General features: G+C 37.5%; 1 protein-coding gene across 4 annotated transcripts in view; it reads left to right on the forward strand.

Annotated features, from left to right (window-relative positions):
* Positions 1-584: 584 nt before the first annotated feature.
* The window catches only part of LOC145249487 (phospholipid-transporting ATPase ID-like), a 516,252-nt gene continuing 499,187 nt past the window's right edge, over positions 585-17,649 (forward strand). The window contains exon 1 of one of the 4 annotated variants that reach the window (XM_080111088.1): positions 585-848. The gene's annotated coding sequence lies outside the window, so the exon portion shown is untranslated. The remainder of the gene's footprint in view (positions 849-17,649) is intronic. The other 3 variants (XM_080111082.1, XM_080111081.1, XM_080111090.1) reach the window with 3 other exon arrangements.

The following is a 17,649-nucleotide window of genomic DNA, read 5'->3' on the forward strand; positions in this document are numbered from 1 at the left end:
CATCATCTTTGTATAGATACTCCCTCAGGCATTTGGGCTCATGGATTTTAAATGTCTGAGGGAGTGGCACTCGTCTGACAAGACGCTGTAATCATCATCATGTATGTATGTATGTATGTATGTCCAGCTAAAAGTAACAACAAAAATCTACCAAACAAAGACTCACAAAGTTGGTAAATTCTTGGATGTGGAAAAATAGGAAAGTGGGGATAAGAGAAAAATAGAGAGACGGATTGGCATATGTAGGGAGATAGAAGCTTTAATATAAAGACGTTACGAACACTTTTTATCTTCTTCTTTTTTTCCCGGGCAACGTCAGGAAGCTCTGCTAGTAAAATATATGAAAAAAAATAATAATAATGATACGGATTAAGACTAAAAGAGGGCAATATGGTACTACGGGCAACGTCGAGTCCGTTTGCTAGTGGTTTTATAAAGTGTCTATATCGTTCTCCCTGTAGGCTTCCGTATCCTTTTTTTTTTTTTTTTTTAAGGAATAAAGAAGAAAACGATACCAGAAAATCATGCCCCGGGCTGCATTAGTCGTGAAGACTGATAACGTGGTTAGATAAGAAAGAAAGAAAGAAAGAAAGGAAAAAGGAAAGAAAGACTCCTTTTTCTAAAACTACTACTAATTATCACGCAGTGTCGGAAGAAAGGAGTTGCGGTTGTTTTTATCGACAAAAACACGCACCTTGGCCAAAAGGACTAAATAAAAACCAACAAGTGCTTCTTTTTTCTATGGACTTACAAAACCGATTACGTACACTTTTATGATTTTTTTTTTTTTTATCTTACCGGATTAAACAGAATTTATCTCTTTTAAAAATCTACAACTGACGACGAAGGTTTGTATATAAAAAAATAATCTTAACACAGATTGACTTTTTCATTTCCAGTTTTGTTTTGTAGAGTTGTATATCTTAACTCAACGTCCGACTAAATTCTTGAATGAAAATAAATATGAATTTTTTTTTTGTCCAGAAAAAACGCAGATTTCACATGAATTTAATTTAACATTGTTTAATTAAATAATTATTTTTTTTTTAATTATTTAAAATAAATCCTCAAAGTATAGATATTTTTTACTGTTTTTTTTATTTCGTGCTTGAAGTGCAAATTTATTTATATCAGTAATTCAATTTTTAAAGTCTTCAGAATTATTATTTATTGTAAAATAAATTTAAAAAACCCCCAAACTTTTAGTTGACCAACAAAACTTCATTGATGTAAGTTGGTTTTACTTATAACTCGTGGCTTTTTATACCACGTTGCCTAAAAAAAAAAAAACAACATTGAATTTCTTTGTATATTGTTTTGTTTTACAAAACTTTTTGAATGCTCAATTTCTTTTATGTAATATATATATATACATATATAAAGTTTTAAAGTTTGTAATTCCAAAATTTCTTATTGCAAAAAAACAAACAAACAAAAGCAAACAAACAACAAAACTTTTCTAAACTTTTAAAACTTTATAAATTTAAAAACAACTTTTATTTTAATTTCGTATTTGTAAACTTCTGCAGAATATTGACCCTGCTATTTTTTTTAAATAGGATTTTAAAATTAAATTATTTTTTTTCTACTACGTTTTTTGATTAAATTGTTAGGTGAAATCACAAAACATCCCCTCTTTTCATATTAAGAACGGGTTTGTAAATAATGACATTATTTCAACGCGATCTGTATTCTCATTTATTTATTCATTTTGGTACTAGTGCAGTTCGTGCTGAAATAATAACGTTATTTAGAAAGCCATTCTTAACATGAGAAGGGAAGGTGTTTTGTACCTATTCTGGACTTTAACCTTACAATTTAATAAAAACATGTCTTTAAAACATATGTTTTTTTAACAGATATCGTAAAACTTTAAGCTTGAAAATACTATATAAAAAATAGCGCGGATAAATAAGGGCACGAGCACCTTTATTTTTGATACATGTGACAATGCATATGTTTACATGTATCACGTTATACTCTGAGGGGACCTCACCTACCTCCAGTCCTTCGGGGCCTGGGCACCGGCAGCGGGTGTCAAGCAAAGACCATATGTGAGGGCAACCCAACCCCACATATAAGACCTTGGTCAATGTAGGAGGGGCAAGGCAACCCTTCATACCAATTGTCACTATCCAGCTCCCCTACTCCTCGGGGAGTTGGTCCGCATTTCCCCTTCCTTCACTCATCACATAAAAAAATCGTCCTTGTGCCTAATTGGCTCGGTGGGGGAGCAAATAAATACCTATACTCTGAAGGGACCTGAAAGAGCCCCCCCCCCCCAAAAAAAAAACGGTTTTGGGAATAAACGCCCCAACCTCCCCATGTTTAGAACAACTTTCGTTTTTTTTGTTTTGTTTTTTTTCCAATTATTTCAGTGTATTATTGATTGGACACTATAAAGGGGACTCTGTGTTACCGGTAAATATTTTATTTATTTTACTTTCATTATTGTTTATAATTTTTATTTTCAGAACTATTCAATTTTAAATCATTATTGTATCATTTGGCCATTAAATTATGAATCAAACCAAATTTAGTATAAATCTATAGTTAAAATAATTTACAAACAACAAAAAAAATCCATTTATAAAATTGTTACATATGAAAGTTTCCAAAACTTGCAAGCTTTTGATTTAAATAAGCATTTGCTAAGAATTTTAAGATCTGGTAAAAAATTTAAAGAGCGACAAATTAGTTTATATCTTTTTAATTAACTATTAACTAAATATTAAACTAGGTGATTGTTTACCCCCCCCCTCCCCCTAAAAGGAAAATTTTTACTTTCTCTGCAACTTAACACTCACTTTTAAATTACCGATTTTTGGAGAATTTCAGGTCTGCTGAAAACGAATATCACATTAAAATTTGGGGCAGACAAATAGTTAAAAAAAAAAAAAAATTTTTTTTTTTTTAATAAATATTAAGACATTTTTTCTTAATGTATAACGAATCTAAGTGGCCGTCCCCATTCTTAATATGAGGGGATGTTTTGTAACACACATGCGCATTAGTACTTGTTTAGTTGGGGAAAAATATGGTCGCCAGTGAAAACATAAGGATTATAGGTCAATATCCAGAAAACTAATTGTCTGCCCTAAATTTAAATGTGATATTCGTTTTCAGCATACCCGAAACATTTAAAAGTCGTCAATTTAACGGTGAATGGTCAGTTGCAGTTAATATTTTTAAAAATACCAAAAACATTTTAGTGGATATAATTTTTTAATTTTTTTTTATTTAGGATTAAGTTTCCAAATGCTGTGTGTGTGTGTGTGTGTGTGTGTGTGTGTGAGAGAGAGAGAGAGAAAGAATACCCATCACAGGACGTGTGAAATCACTCCCCTCCCAACAGGACAACATTGTACTGCTTTTATATTCTCTTAAGCAAATTAACACCAAGAAATAATGATACTAAACCTTATGTTTATAATCCTGATTCCAATTTTGACCAAAATCTATTGCATAATTTTAATTCTAGAAAATGTCGAAAATTTAAAGTTTAAGAAGAAATAGAAAGTCAGAATCTCGTTTAATTGATAGTTGTAAATCAAATTTAATGCAAATCTGAAATATTTGAATATAAAGTACGAACAATGCTTCAAGCAAATCACCTTTCCGTTTTATTTGAAATATTTAAATTTTCAAATGGTAGTAATGCAAGCGCGCAGCATTCAGCAAGCGTCTGCGTGCGAAAATTCATAATGATCTGTTAATTAGTTTAGGAGGAATCGTGTCCTACCAAATAGATGATAGGTCCCGCTCTGTCAACCAAACTCCAACTCCTGACCCATCGACTAAATGTTGCATCTCTGTGGCACAGAGACTCTGTGCTTGTTTTAGCAATTATTTTAATCGAAGGTGCTCCGACAAAACTTCAAGCCTTTTACTCTCTCCACGTAAATACAAGCAGCAAAATCCCACCCCTAGACAGAAAAGATCCCACAATGTCGGAATGCCTTCTACTGTTTTTTTTTGTTTTTTTCATTCGAACTGCTAGCCTTTGGAATTCCATTCCGAGTGCCTGCTTCCTTGAGTGTACTGACATGCAGAAGCTCAAGTGTAATGTGAACAAACACCTTGCTGCTCAACTCCCTACATAGTATCCCTGCAAATTATGTCCCAATAGTAACTCACTTCATCCAAGTGGCACTGTGCCTTGTTTGGGGTGAAATAATAATAATAATAATAATAATAATAATAATAATAAATAAACATGTGCACATACGTAACTTCATATGGCGAGGGTCGAGGAAGGACATAAAAAATATTTTAAAACTTTTGTAATTAATATTGTCATTGTCAAAGTCCATCAAAACATGTGAAGGAATATTTTTTAAAACTATTTTTAACCTTTTTTTTTTTAGTTTTATTTAAATCAATTTGATAAACGTCACATTTCTTGTAGAGATAAATTTTAAAAAATCTAGTAGAGAAAAAAAAAACAACAAAAAAAACGATGAATATTTTATTGTATTTATTTGCTTCCCCACCAAAGCAAGTTAGGCACAAGGCCGTTTTTAATGTGGGGTAAAAACCAGCTCCTCTTAAAGTAGGCAAAAAGGGGGCACTCTCTGGTTACCAAAAATAATAATTGTCCCAGTATAGAGGGTTTCCCCTCCATTGACTGGTACAAATTATCTTAAGTGCAACATCTGCAGACAGATACTACACTTTGATCCTGGCCCGAAGGCCAAGAACAACAGAAAAAAAGGCAAGCCTTATTGAGAGAGAGAGAGAGAGAGAGAGAGAGAGAGAGAGAGAGAGAGAGAGAGAGCGCATATTTCCGATTGTGATTTACGGAACAAACCGCAAATAGCTGAAACAGCTTACAACTTGAAAAATGTGAAAAGCAGACGACACTACGAATACAAAACCAAAATTAATTTAACCCAATGACAGTAGTTGTCGAATCTCCTGAAGAAGTGATGATGCACTTATTGTACCGCGCTATTTTAATAGTATTTTCAAATTGAATTCAAGTTTTGATATTTTTTAACTGTTAAGTGAACGTACATAGTAGCTGTTTTTTTTTTGTTTTTTTTTACAAAGGAGTTACCACTTATCAAGACCCAGAGACCACTCGAGGATAAGGGTTAATAAGTGTACAGTAGTGAAGGGGGAACATGTTGTGGTCATCTTTAGTAGTGGAAATTTGGTAAATTGGATTACTTAAGGGGATGGCTCATCAAGAATTTGTTCACATTGGACTTGAAGACAACCATATTGTAGTCAGTTGGAAAACGGGCACATGGAAGAGTTTCACAGATGTGCAGTTCTAAGAAAGAAGCTTTTTTTTCATGGAATCTACGTTTAGGTTTAGGTACAGATAAAGAGTGGGGGAAATTATTGATAGTGGTTGCAACTAGACGAGTATTTTCGTGAAAGTCATGGCAGGGGGAACCAAAGATTGGAGCTCAGATGAGCACTTGCTATGAAAATAACGATAAAGCAGAGACAGGCTCGCAACATCTCTTCTGTGGGGAAAGAGGTTGCAGGGAAGAGAAAACGGCATCCTCTCACTAGGCGACGAAGTCTATTTTGAACTCTGTCAAGGTAAGATAAACATCCTTTAGCAGCTCCTACCCAGATGTGGTAACAGTGCTCCATCCTTGGACGTACTTGGCTCTTATTCAGGTAGAGAATTGGATTAGCAGTGAGATATCTACTGGAGCAGTAGAACGATCCCATCATTTTCCCAGGAACCATGGCAACGGATTTTATGTATGCGTTCCATCTCAGATCAGGAGTAAAGGTCAGACCTAGAAGTTTGTCAAAGCATGGAGCCCCCCCCCCCAATACAAGAGCCATTCATTTTGATTGATGACAGACGGGGATCAGAGCTTGACGATGAAAAGATAGAAGCTTGGTCTTAGGTGCATTAAAATTAACCAGCCACCTCTTTCTCCATTGCACCACGTGATCAAAAGGAGAGCGAATTGGAGAGAACTTTGGCGTTTATGGCCTTTAAAGTGTTGCCATAGATTGTAGTGTCGTCTACAAATGATCGTAGGACGTGATTTAGAAGATCATTAATGTAGATCAGGAAGAGAGTTGGGCCCAGGATGGACCGTTGGGGAACTCCGGCATTAATACTGTGAGCTTCTGATTTCTGCCCATCAACCACTACTCTTATGAACCTGCCAGAGAGATATGAAACAATTTCCCCTACCCGTGTTAAGAATAGCTTTCTAAATAACGTTATTATTTCAGCCTGATGCAATAAGTGCATAAGTACAAAAGGTGGCGGCGAAATTGCAACACGCAAACAAAAATACTTTCGGTTAGGGGTAAAAGATGTTTCATTACTTTTATCAATCTGTGATTTTCACGAAGATACTCTGGTGTGCCCAGTAGATGACAGGAAGAAACAGTCAAGTAGTTTTCTGGATTTTAAGACATTTTTTTCCCAAATTTAATGAATTCCAGTGGTTGTCGCCATTCTTAACATGGGGAGAGGGTGTAACAATTATTTATTTTCTTTTGTAATAAGGCTCACTCGGCAGTTTCTGGTTATTCTCGTCATCTGCCGGGCACACCTGAGTAATTTCGTAAAAATCGTGGGTCGATAAATGTAGAAGCACTAATTTTTCGCCCTTCACTAAAAGCTTTAAAGAACATTAGTAAACACATTGTTAGTGGGGTAGTGTTGATGAAAAGGTTGTTTCATTTAATGCCTATACTAATTCACTGTTTGGCGATTTTCAGTCTGTCTCGTGAATCACAGTTGCAAACGTTTTCGGCCGATATTGTCCACATCCTCTAGATGTACCCTGATTTTTCGGTCGATTATCTGTTAATAAAGCTACTAGAGAAAATAGTTTTTGGTGAGTGTCTGTTTCTCGAACATATGTAATTGATAAATGTTTATTTTTCATTGAATTTGCAATTACGCGAGGAAAAAAAAATAGGCAACCATGATGCAAAATACTCTTGTTTGGCTAAGTAAAATTAACTATAACATATGCATAGTTAAGTCTTACAATCGGTATTGGTTTCTTCCAGTTTTTATTTTGGGACAGAAAAATACTCGACCTGTTCTCCTCCTCAATTTGTCCTCTTTATCACATCTACTCCTCCGTGTATGAATTATATTTTAAAACCACAACTTTTTTCTTTTGTTTTTTTTCCTTTTAATTTTATGTTTTAAATAATAGGGTGGGGTTCTTTTGATTTTTTTTTTTTGCATTATACGGAAGGCGCCATTTTTTTGTGTTTCACTAAACTGTCGTCAGATGGCGCTTCTCTTCATTCAAATTATTAATTAAAACTAATATTATTGACCCCTTTAACAGGTGCCTGTGAGAAATTACATGACTTGAATCGTGTCACTTCATTGGTTGATTGGTTTAACACATTGTTTTGATTACAGCCTTTCTCATTGGTTGATTTGAATTTTAATCCATAAGCTCGAGCATGTTTAAACTGAAAACTTCAGTCTGAGTAAATTTTTTATGCATGACAAACTCATTTTTAATATTATTAATTTAAGGCTTTTGGCGCCCAATATTCTCATGGTACCTTTGAGACAATTTAAACTAAGTTAGGTGTCTTTTTTTTTTTTTCTTGATGTAATATCGTCTTTCTAACCAGCTAAGGATGTTGATTTTGGTGTTACCTCTTCAACGGAATTATCCGCTTTTTTCTACTGAAACATCGTTTAAATGGAACTAAAGTCAAGGAATAATAATAATCTTCACAGAAGATTTTTTTTTCCTTTCCACTTTGTGGAGAAATGCGTGACTTACCTGGATAGACCACGTGCGGGTCGGTCACCAAAAATAAATAAAAAGAAAGAAAAGAAATGGTCAAGACTCTTATTTATAGAGTAGTGATCACGTGAGTTAGAAGAATATGCAAATAGAGGTGAACGATTTTGCGATATAAAAAGCCTGTGTTGTTAAGAGGAGGCGAGACTGTTGGCAGAAGTCAGTGCTGTCAGACGTGCTTTAGAGTTTTGTTATTATATGCTGTGTTCGATTGTTGGGAGAGAGAAAAGAGAAGAGGAGGAACCAAGAAGACATTCTGCAGATACTTGACTTTGTGTTGGTTTTAAGCTATCTCGGCGCTTGGTGTGCGGTTACTAACAATGGACAGATTCGACATTCGCTTAATACCCGAGTTCGACGGATCTACCACTGGACCGGCTGTCGTTGAATGGATTGAAAAGGCAGAGAAAATCTGTAAACTGTGCAAAATTAAAGAACCAGCCACAGTTATCCCTTTGAGGCTAACCGGAGGGGCCTATGCAGTCTACCAACAACTCGGGGATGAACCAGACTGGGATGAAATCAAGCAGAGCCTGTATACAGCGTTTGGTACAGATCCATTTGTTGCGTGGCAACAGTTCACGAGCCGGACACTTCAACCCAAGGAAACAGTCGACGTGTACCTAGCCGACCTGCGAAAATTATCTGTACCGTTTGGTGGGGTCAACGATAAAATATTAAGCTGTGCTTTTTTGGTAGGCCTACCCGAGGAGGTCAGTAAACTGTTGCGGGCATCATCAAGAATCGATGAATTGTCAACTGATGAGTTATTGGCCCGAGCTCGAAACATCTGTAAGGAACAGGAACCAATTGCAGCAGCAGCTCGTTTTCGACATGGAGGCAATGTGGACTCTCTTCCAGATAGTAATAAGCATGCCACCCCAGTGTGCTATAAATGTGGGGAGGCCAATCATTTTGCTAAAGAGTGCCGGAGTGATAGGAGAGGTGTATATCCACAATCAAAGAGACCAGTGCAATGCTATCGCTGCAATAAGTTTGGGCACATATCTCGCAACTGTTCGGGAAACGAAGTTGGGGGCAAGGTACTATCGCTACCCTTGCCCCCTGCCAACCAATAAACACAGGATTGCCTGTCATTAGCGTTAAACTTGATGATGTGCAGTGTTCAGCACTTATAGACACGGGGTGTTCCCGGTCTATAGTTAGTGCCCATTGCTGTCCGGTGTGGCGGAGGAACCCAGTTGGCGTTATGACCATCAATGGCTTATCACGGGTATGTTGTGGTGAAGGGACAGTCACAATCTGCACTGAGAAGGGTGACACAGCTAAAGTTGACGTTCTGGTGATGCAGGAGAAACCCCTTGGCTACGACATGTTGCTTGGAATTGATGCAATACAAGCACTAGGAGGCGTTACAATCACAGCAGCTAGAGGTATCAGGCTTGGAGAAGGGAAAGACGTCTGTGCAGCCATGTCGATTGAAGAAAAGGACTTCTGTGCTACATTTGATGACAACGAAAGGGTGTGGACTGCAGAGTGGAAATGGGCCATGGGCCAGGAACCAGATCGGCTGTGCAACACGATTCCAGAGTATGCAGTTTCTACCAAGAATAGGGCCGCATATGAAGAAGAACTTCAGATGTGGATTGACAACGGTTGGTTAATACCATACCCACAGGAACGTCTGGGACCACCCAAGGGATTAATTCCGCTCATGGCTGTTGAACAACCTACCAAAGAAAAAATTCGTCCCGTAATGGATTACCGAGAGTTGAATCGGCATGTTGATGCGTTTACCGGAAACGCAGATGTGTGCGCTGCTAAACTGAGAGAGTGGCGTCAAAAAGGGAGCAATGTAGCACTTCTGGATCTAAAGAGGGCCTACCTGCAGATACGTGTCCATGAGTCATTATAGCCGTTTCAGACAGTACTACTCAAGGGAAAACTATATTGTTTGACACGTTTGGGTTTTGGCCTAAACGTAGCACCCTTGATTATGACATCCATTATTAAAACTGTTTTGATGCAGGATGAGACCACAGCAAAAGCTGCTTCAGCCTACATAGATGACATCTATGTTAATGAGGACATAATGTCTGCGGATGCAGTTCGAATAAAACTGAAAGCGTTTGGGTTAATAAGCAAAGACCCTAAGCGCCTAAAGGATGGAGTGCCCGTGCTAGGCCTCGAGGTCTGGGAGGAGGGCAATACGTTGCGATGGAAACGAGGGAGCCCACTTCCAAAGTTACCCAATGTATTAACAAGACGTACTGTGTTTTCTATCTGTGGTAAATTGGTAGGACATCTACCTGTCTGTGGATGGCTCCGATCGGCAACAGGAGTGGTGAAAAGACGAGTGACTACAGTAACAAAAGGATGGGACGATGTTGCAGATGATGATTCTCTCCAACAAATGATGGCTGAAATGTTGTCCAGAGTGCATAGGAATGACCCTGCCCGGGGTGAGTGGCAAGTGTCTGGAAACGAACTAAATGCATGGGTTGACGCAAGTTCGTTGGCTACAGGTGTCGTGTTGGAGCAACTAGGTGTTGTTGTGGAAGATGCATGCTGGCTTCGTCCGAAAAATGATGCCCAACATATAAATTTGGCAGAACTTGATGCCACGTTAAAAGGTCTTAATCTCGCATTGCAATGGCAGACTAATGTTGTGCATCTCCACACTGACTCATTGTGTGTTTACCATTGGTTAACCGACACCTTGACTGGAAAGGCTCGAGTTAAGACTAGAGCTGCAAGTGAAATGCTAGTACGAAGGAGACTAGCAATAATTAAGCGTCTAGTTGACGAATACAGCTTGCAGGTAGACATTACGTTAGTCTCGTCGATGCAGAATTTGGCTGATAGCTTGACTCGAGTACCAAAGAGGTGGATCGATGCAATGAGGCAGGGATCCGATCTTCAACAACAAACATGCGCGACTGTAACGGATCAATTAACACCTGACCAGATCCGTATGATACACCAGCAGATTGGACATCCTGGAATTCAGAGGACTGCATGTTTTGTCCGAAGAGTATGCCCTGCAACTACAAAAGCATCAGTGAAAGCAGCCATACGTTCGTGTGAAGAGTGTCAGAGAATTGATCCGGCACCATCCCAATGGCAAAAAGGGAAGCTCGAGGTGGAGGGCAACTGGCAGCGAGTAGGGATGGACATAACACATTATGGGGGCAAACATTTTTTGACCATGACGGATTGTGGCCCGACGCGTTTCACAATATGGCGCCTGTTGACACGACAGGATGCAGCCAGCATTATACAACAGTTGAGAGCCGTCTTTTTTGAACGTGGTGCCCCGATTGAAATTCTGACTGATAATGCCGCCACATTTCGATGTCAAGAATTTCAGAAATTCGTGCACGAATGGGGGATTAAAATGCATTATCGGTGTGCATATTATCCCGAGGGTAATGGTATAGCAGAACGGTGTCACCGCACCATCAAAAGAATTGCAGCCAGGACGCAGTGCTCTATTCCAGAAGCTGTGTACTGGTATAATATAACACCCAAGGACAATGCAACACCAGCAACTGCACCAGCCAATGGGATTTACCAATATGAACAGCGTGTGAAAGGAGTTGATGCCATACCATCAGTGGTGAGTGTTGTCAATACACCATATCAGGTGGGAGACCTTGTTTGGATAAAACCCCCAAATGCTGGGTGCACTACGAAATTTTTCCGGGGAAAAATAGATGAAATCATAAGTCCTCAGACCATGTTGATTGGTGGCATACCACGTCACGTAAAAGATATCCGCCCTTGTTATACCTCTTCTGATTCTGAGGACGATGAGGAGGATCACACACCGTTCAGAGATGATCCTGATCACTTACTGCCCCTTCAGGTGAGCATAGAAACACCACCAACAGAACCAGATGAGGGAATGATGGGACATACTGATGACAATAGTGAGGAGAGCGATGGACACAAGGAAGTAATGCCTCATCGAAATACTCGACAGAGACGAATACTGCCCACCCCCCGTGATTGCGAAACCCAGCGAGAAGGGATGATGGAGCATACCGAGGAGATGACGCCTCCGATTCTTCGGAGAAGTACCCGACAAAGACGGATACTGCCCCCCTGCCCTGATTGTGAGACACCGCCTATGGAACCACGAGACGGGATAATGGAACAGACTGGTAGTAATGATGGTGGTAATGAAGAAAACAGCAATGAGGAAGTGCTTCTTCGAAGGAGTACCCGCCAACGACGATTGCCCGCATGTCCTGTTTGTGATCATGAGATCAGGGGGGAGTGTGGAGAAATGCGTGACTTACCTGGATAGACCACGTGCGGGTCGGTCACCAAAAATAAATAAAAAGAAAGAAAAGAAATGGTCAAGACTCTTATTTATAGAGTAGTGATCACGTGAGTTAGAAGAATATGCAAATAGAGGTGAACGATTTTGCGATATAAAAAGCCTGTGTTGTTAAGAGGAGGCGAGACTGTTGGCAGAAGTCAGTGCTGTCAGACGTGCTTTAGAGTTTTGTTATTATATGCTGTGTTCGATTGTTGGGAGAGAGAAAAGAGAAGAGGAGGAACCAAGAAGACATTCTGCAGATACTTGACTTTGTGTTGGTTTTACACTTCTTATGAAGTCTTAAACTACCAGGTTAAGCAGCAAAATGACGCAACATAATTTTGTAATCAAAAAGATGAGACGACCTGTCTTAGTCAACTAGATAAGTGCACTTTTCAATGTTGTTATTTTTCGCTCTGCCAGAATTCTAAATTGAGAATTTTATTCTTACGTGCCACAAAAAATGTAAAACTATTTTGTTACAGTGACAATTTTATTTAAATTCAAAAACCGTTTCGGGGTGGAGGGATTCAATGTTGCTTTAATTCAAAAATTGATTTATTAAAATTATATTTTCTTACGCAGGCTTTTCAATAAATGTTTTTACAATTATATATTGATACATTTTTATACAATAAATGTTTCGGTTTTCAAATATTTTTGTGTTTGGGAAAAAAAGATTTTGTTTGTTATTTATTTGCCGTGTTATTGACCAAGAAATTGGGGTTATCGCCCTCTAACAATGGCACCATCCGTGTAATGCAGAAGTGTTTGCATTATATGAAATTAGCAATCACGTGAAATTTCAATTATAAAAAAGCCCTTGTATTTCTAATTGTTTACATATTTTAATTTATTTTTTAAAACCGAAAAAATTCATAGGATGAGTAAAAAAAAAAAAAAAAAAGTACTAGTGCACTTATTGGTCCGTGAAATAATAACGTTATTCTTTAAAAAGCCATTCTTAATATGGGGAGGGAGGGTGTTTTGTACCTATTCTATACTTTAATCTTACAATTGAATAATAATAAAAAAGAACATATAAAACTTTAATTAAACTTGGAAATACGATTTAAAAAATAGCGCGGATCAGTAAGTGCACTAGCACCAAAAAGAAAAAAAATAATCCCCCCCATCTCACAAAGAAATTTAATCTAAACTAACCTACACATGCACCAATTTAGCACAAAATACATTTTTCTTCCCAAAAATTGAAAAAGAAAACTGATGAAATTCCTGTGTTTTTGTTTTAGTTAGTTCTACTTAGCCAAACCTGAGTATTTTTCATAATGGCTGTCGATTTGTTCTTTGCACCTGGTCGATAATTTCAGATTAAAAAAAAACAAACAAAAAAAAAAACGCCTCCCCACTTCCGTTTATAATTAAAAGCTGTTTTTGCCCCAAAGTCTACAAAAGGCGAGAGAAGACAACTTAGTCAATTGAAAGTTATTTATATTGCAAGAAAGGAGTGTCTTCAAGGTTCAACACGGAAATGGTTCAGTGTTGCATAATTTGTTTATTTCGTTGGAGTGGTGTGGGTATCATTCGGGTAAAATTACGAAATTTATTTTTTTCTCTTCTTATTTCACCATGACACTCCCTTTTTTTTTCTATAGAGGTCACTATTTATGAAGGCCAACAGCCACACGAGGATCAGAGACTGGAATATATTTAAAAAAATAAATAATTTTTACTTGTGCAGTTTACAAGCGGTGCTATTTTTTAATAGCTAGGACTAACAGGGGCATCCAACGTTGCTCGGGATTGAATGAGAATCAATGAATGTTTTACTCTTCCATATTTTATTGTCATTGAAATCTTAAATCGACTATTTTTTTTTTTTTTTTATCAAATCGATTAATTGCTTGCTCTGGATGGGGATCTACCTCTGTGTACCGAGAGGAACTTCACATGCCACCCCTGCCCTGCAATGACTTAGTCCACAATACATTGTAGTCTACATTGCACTGTACAGAACCTACTGTTGATTTTATAAACTTATTTTTATGTAATGACTAGCATTTCAGCCCGGCGTTGCCCGGGTGTTTGGAGGTGTATGTTGAGCAAAAAAAAAAAAGCGGTCAATTTTAAGTTTGACCCTTATTATGACCCCTTAACATCTATTATTTTGGGTTCAAATCAAGTTATTAAGTTAGATCCATGTCCAAGGAATCTATATCTAAAATTTCAAGTGTTTAGACCCAAAATTGGCAGAGGAGTTTGGTAGAGTTCTCAAAGGTCAAATCATTGAACTTTGACCCCTTAACAGCCAAATTTCTGGCCGAAAATGGATTACAAAGATTTTCTCAAATCTCAGTACCCTGTATATAAAATTTCGAGTCTGTAGACTGAAAGTTGACGGTTATTGCGTAGGAAAATGTATGTAGACACACACACACACGTTCACTTTTATAGATATACTAGCATTTCAGCCCGGCGTTGCCCGGGTGTTTGGATGTGTATGTTGAGCAAAAAACAAAAAAAAAAGTGGTAGTAGGAAGGCAGGCTCGAACCCGTACTGCAAAGGAGGAAAAGAACAGGGTAAAACCTAACGTTTATGCTGTTACGACCACCGCCAAACCGGAAGCGACACTTTTTAAAATTAAGACTAGACAATCTAAAGGAGAGGATTACTTTAAAAAATATCGGCGAAAAAGTGACTTCCCCCCTGTAGAAAAGTGCCTAGTTGAAGGGGAAGATATTAATGTTTTTAACCAATTTTTCGATATTTGTCGTATGAAAGATCGAACTTCAAAACGATACTGATTTTGGTAAAATCCGTCGTCTCTATTGAAAGTTTAAGGTAGACATGCAAACAGACATACATACATACATTTCTATATTGGTAACTAAAAATTTTCGACCCAAACTGATGAAAAAGCTTGCCCTATCTCTGAATACCCTTTATGTAAAATTTCAAATATTTAGACCAGAAATTGTCTGAGTAATTTGGAAGAGACCGCAGAGGTGAATTTTTTTTTAACTTTGACCCCTATTATGACCCCTTAACATTTATTGTTTTGGGCTCAAATCAAGTTATTAAGTGAGATCCATGTTCAAGGAACCTATATATAAAATTTCAAGTGCGTAGACCCAAAATTGTCAGAGGAGTTTGATAGAGTTCTCAAAGGTGAAATCGTTGAACTTTGACCCCTTAATCGCCAAATTTCTGGCCAAAAACCGATCACATCGATTTTCCCAAATCTCACTAACCTGTATATCAAATTTCGAGTCTGTAGACTAAAAATTGACAGTCATTGCGTAGGTAAATGTACACAGATACAGACACGTTCACTTTTATAGAAACAGAAACATTCATTTTGAATGCGCCCCTGTCTTATCAAAGAGCCTACTGTTGATTTTATGTGCTTGTGCGGTGATAAAGCTTTTCAAATGCACTTGTGATGTTGGGCTGTATAAGGCATTAACTGTTCCTTCTTTCGTATTGTTTCGATTATCGATAGTTATCAAAGACCTTCCGATACAAAACAATCTAAGAACACTGCCAGGCACTTAAAGTACGTTTGTGTGAAATTTTTTAAAAATCGGGCCAGCCATTTCGGAGTCTATAGGGTGCGAACTCATGCAAGCACACATACGTTTCTTTTATATTATTGATTTTCAAGTTATTCAATTTTTTTATGGTATCTTTTTATTAAATTGTTAGGTGAAAGTACAGAATAACTAAAGCCCCGCTCTCTACCAGTGTTAAGAATGGCTTTCTAAATAACACTATTCTTTTAGCACGGTTTATAAACTGCATAAGAACTAAATCATTTTTTCATATATAAAATGGTAACTATCTAGTATATATTTAAACTTTTAACTCCATTAAACTAACATTAGGTTTGCGTATTGTAGATTTCTTTCTGGCTGTGATTTTATAGAAATTAATGGACCATGAAATGTGAAAAATATAAACAGAAAACCGTTGGAGTTCAAATATTAAATCCATTGCTTTTTCTGTGTCTCGTAAAATCGGTTCTCTTTCGCTCTAAACACTCTCACACCTGAATCTATTCTTTCTTTACAAATCTATTAGACCATGTAGGAGTACTATTGTCATATTTGGGCTGGTGAATCTATTTCATTTAAAGGTTCTTGATATAAAGTGTAGAAACGTATCTGTAATTTGATTGGTCCCACCCTTTATTCTTCTCTGCAACATCTTTCACTGACGTAATGTTGCTAGCCTCAGTCTCTTAATTTTTTTTTTTTTAATAAATACTATTATGGCATGTGTTCTTTCAATTATTTCATCTATTCACTGCTTCCTTTGTTCCAGCTCGTTTGATTTCTGTCTACTGGTCTCCATCAATTCGCCGTTTTTGATACCTCATTGTAATACAGCTTCTTATTCCAATAACTTATTTCAAAGAACTGCAAAGTTGTGGAACTCTCTTCCTGCTGACTGTTTTCCTTTTTTCAGTATCCTTGATCTGTTCAAGACTAAGGTCAATAGGTATTGTCTTTGCGATAATCATCTTTTGTTCTTAGTTTACATCAAGTAGCTTCATACCTTGTCTGGAGCAATTTCTATGAAAAAGACAAAGAATTTTGTTAAAACGCTGCTTAAAAAATTCTTAAATCACCTGATTTAAATAACTGTAGACAAATATGTGGCATAAAATGCTGCTCCAAACTGTATTTGATTAATTTTAAGGCAATCCCAGGTAGGAATGTATTGCCATTAGATTTGAAGACGACTAAGTTATAATCAGTAAAGAAACAGTCCTGCAGCAGTATGGTCCACAGGTGAAAAGCTCTTGCAAAAAAAGCTCCGTCCATCGCAATTACACCTGAAATTCTAAGTCCTATGATGGAGTACTGTTGCCACATCTGGGAAGGAGCTGCTTGGAGCATTCTATCCTGTCTTGACAAAGTCCAAAACCAACTTCATAATCTAGTAGGTGATGTCCTTTTCTCTTCTCTGCAACCGCTTCCCCACAGACACAGAAGAGACGTTGCGGGCTTTTCTATGCTCTATCGTTATTTTCATGGCAAGTGCTCGTCTGAGCTTCAATCTATGACCCCCCTCCCCTCCCTGTGTAATTTTTCACAAAAAAACAACACTCGTCTAGCCAAAACCACTATCAATAATTTCCCCCAATCTCTATTGGTGCTTAAACCTAAACATGGATTCCATGAACAAAACTTCTTTCCTAGAACTGCCCGTCTGTGGAGCTCTATTCCACCGGTCTGCTTTTCAGTTGACTACAACATTGTCATCTTTAAGCCCAACATAAACAATTTCTTATTGAACTATCCTCTTAAATAAACTAATTATGCTAAATTTCCGCAACTAACGATTACTACGTTATTGTCCCAATGACTATCGTACACACACACACACACACATATTAATTCTTATCCTTGAGTGGCTTCTGGGCCTTGATATGTGGTGGCTCATTTGTTAAAAAAAAAAAAGTCTCTAAAGTCATCGAAGCAACTCTCTACATTTCCTATCTCTAACTAGGTCTTTATTCCTTTTTTCTCCATCCTTTTCACTTCCTTCCATTGCCCTTCCTCTGTGAGGTGATCCTGCTTCCTCAAATGTTGTACATCTGCTAACTAAAGAAATCTCATCCATTT

Source organism: Euprymna scolopes, chromosome 28 (assembly GCF_053919585.1).
Source record: "Euprymna scolopes isolate OS-2025 chromosome 28, ASM5391958v1, whole genome shotgun sequence".
NCBI lineage: Eukaryota > Metazoa > Mollusca > Cephalopoda > Sepiida > Sepiolidae > Euprymna > Euprymna scolopes.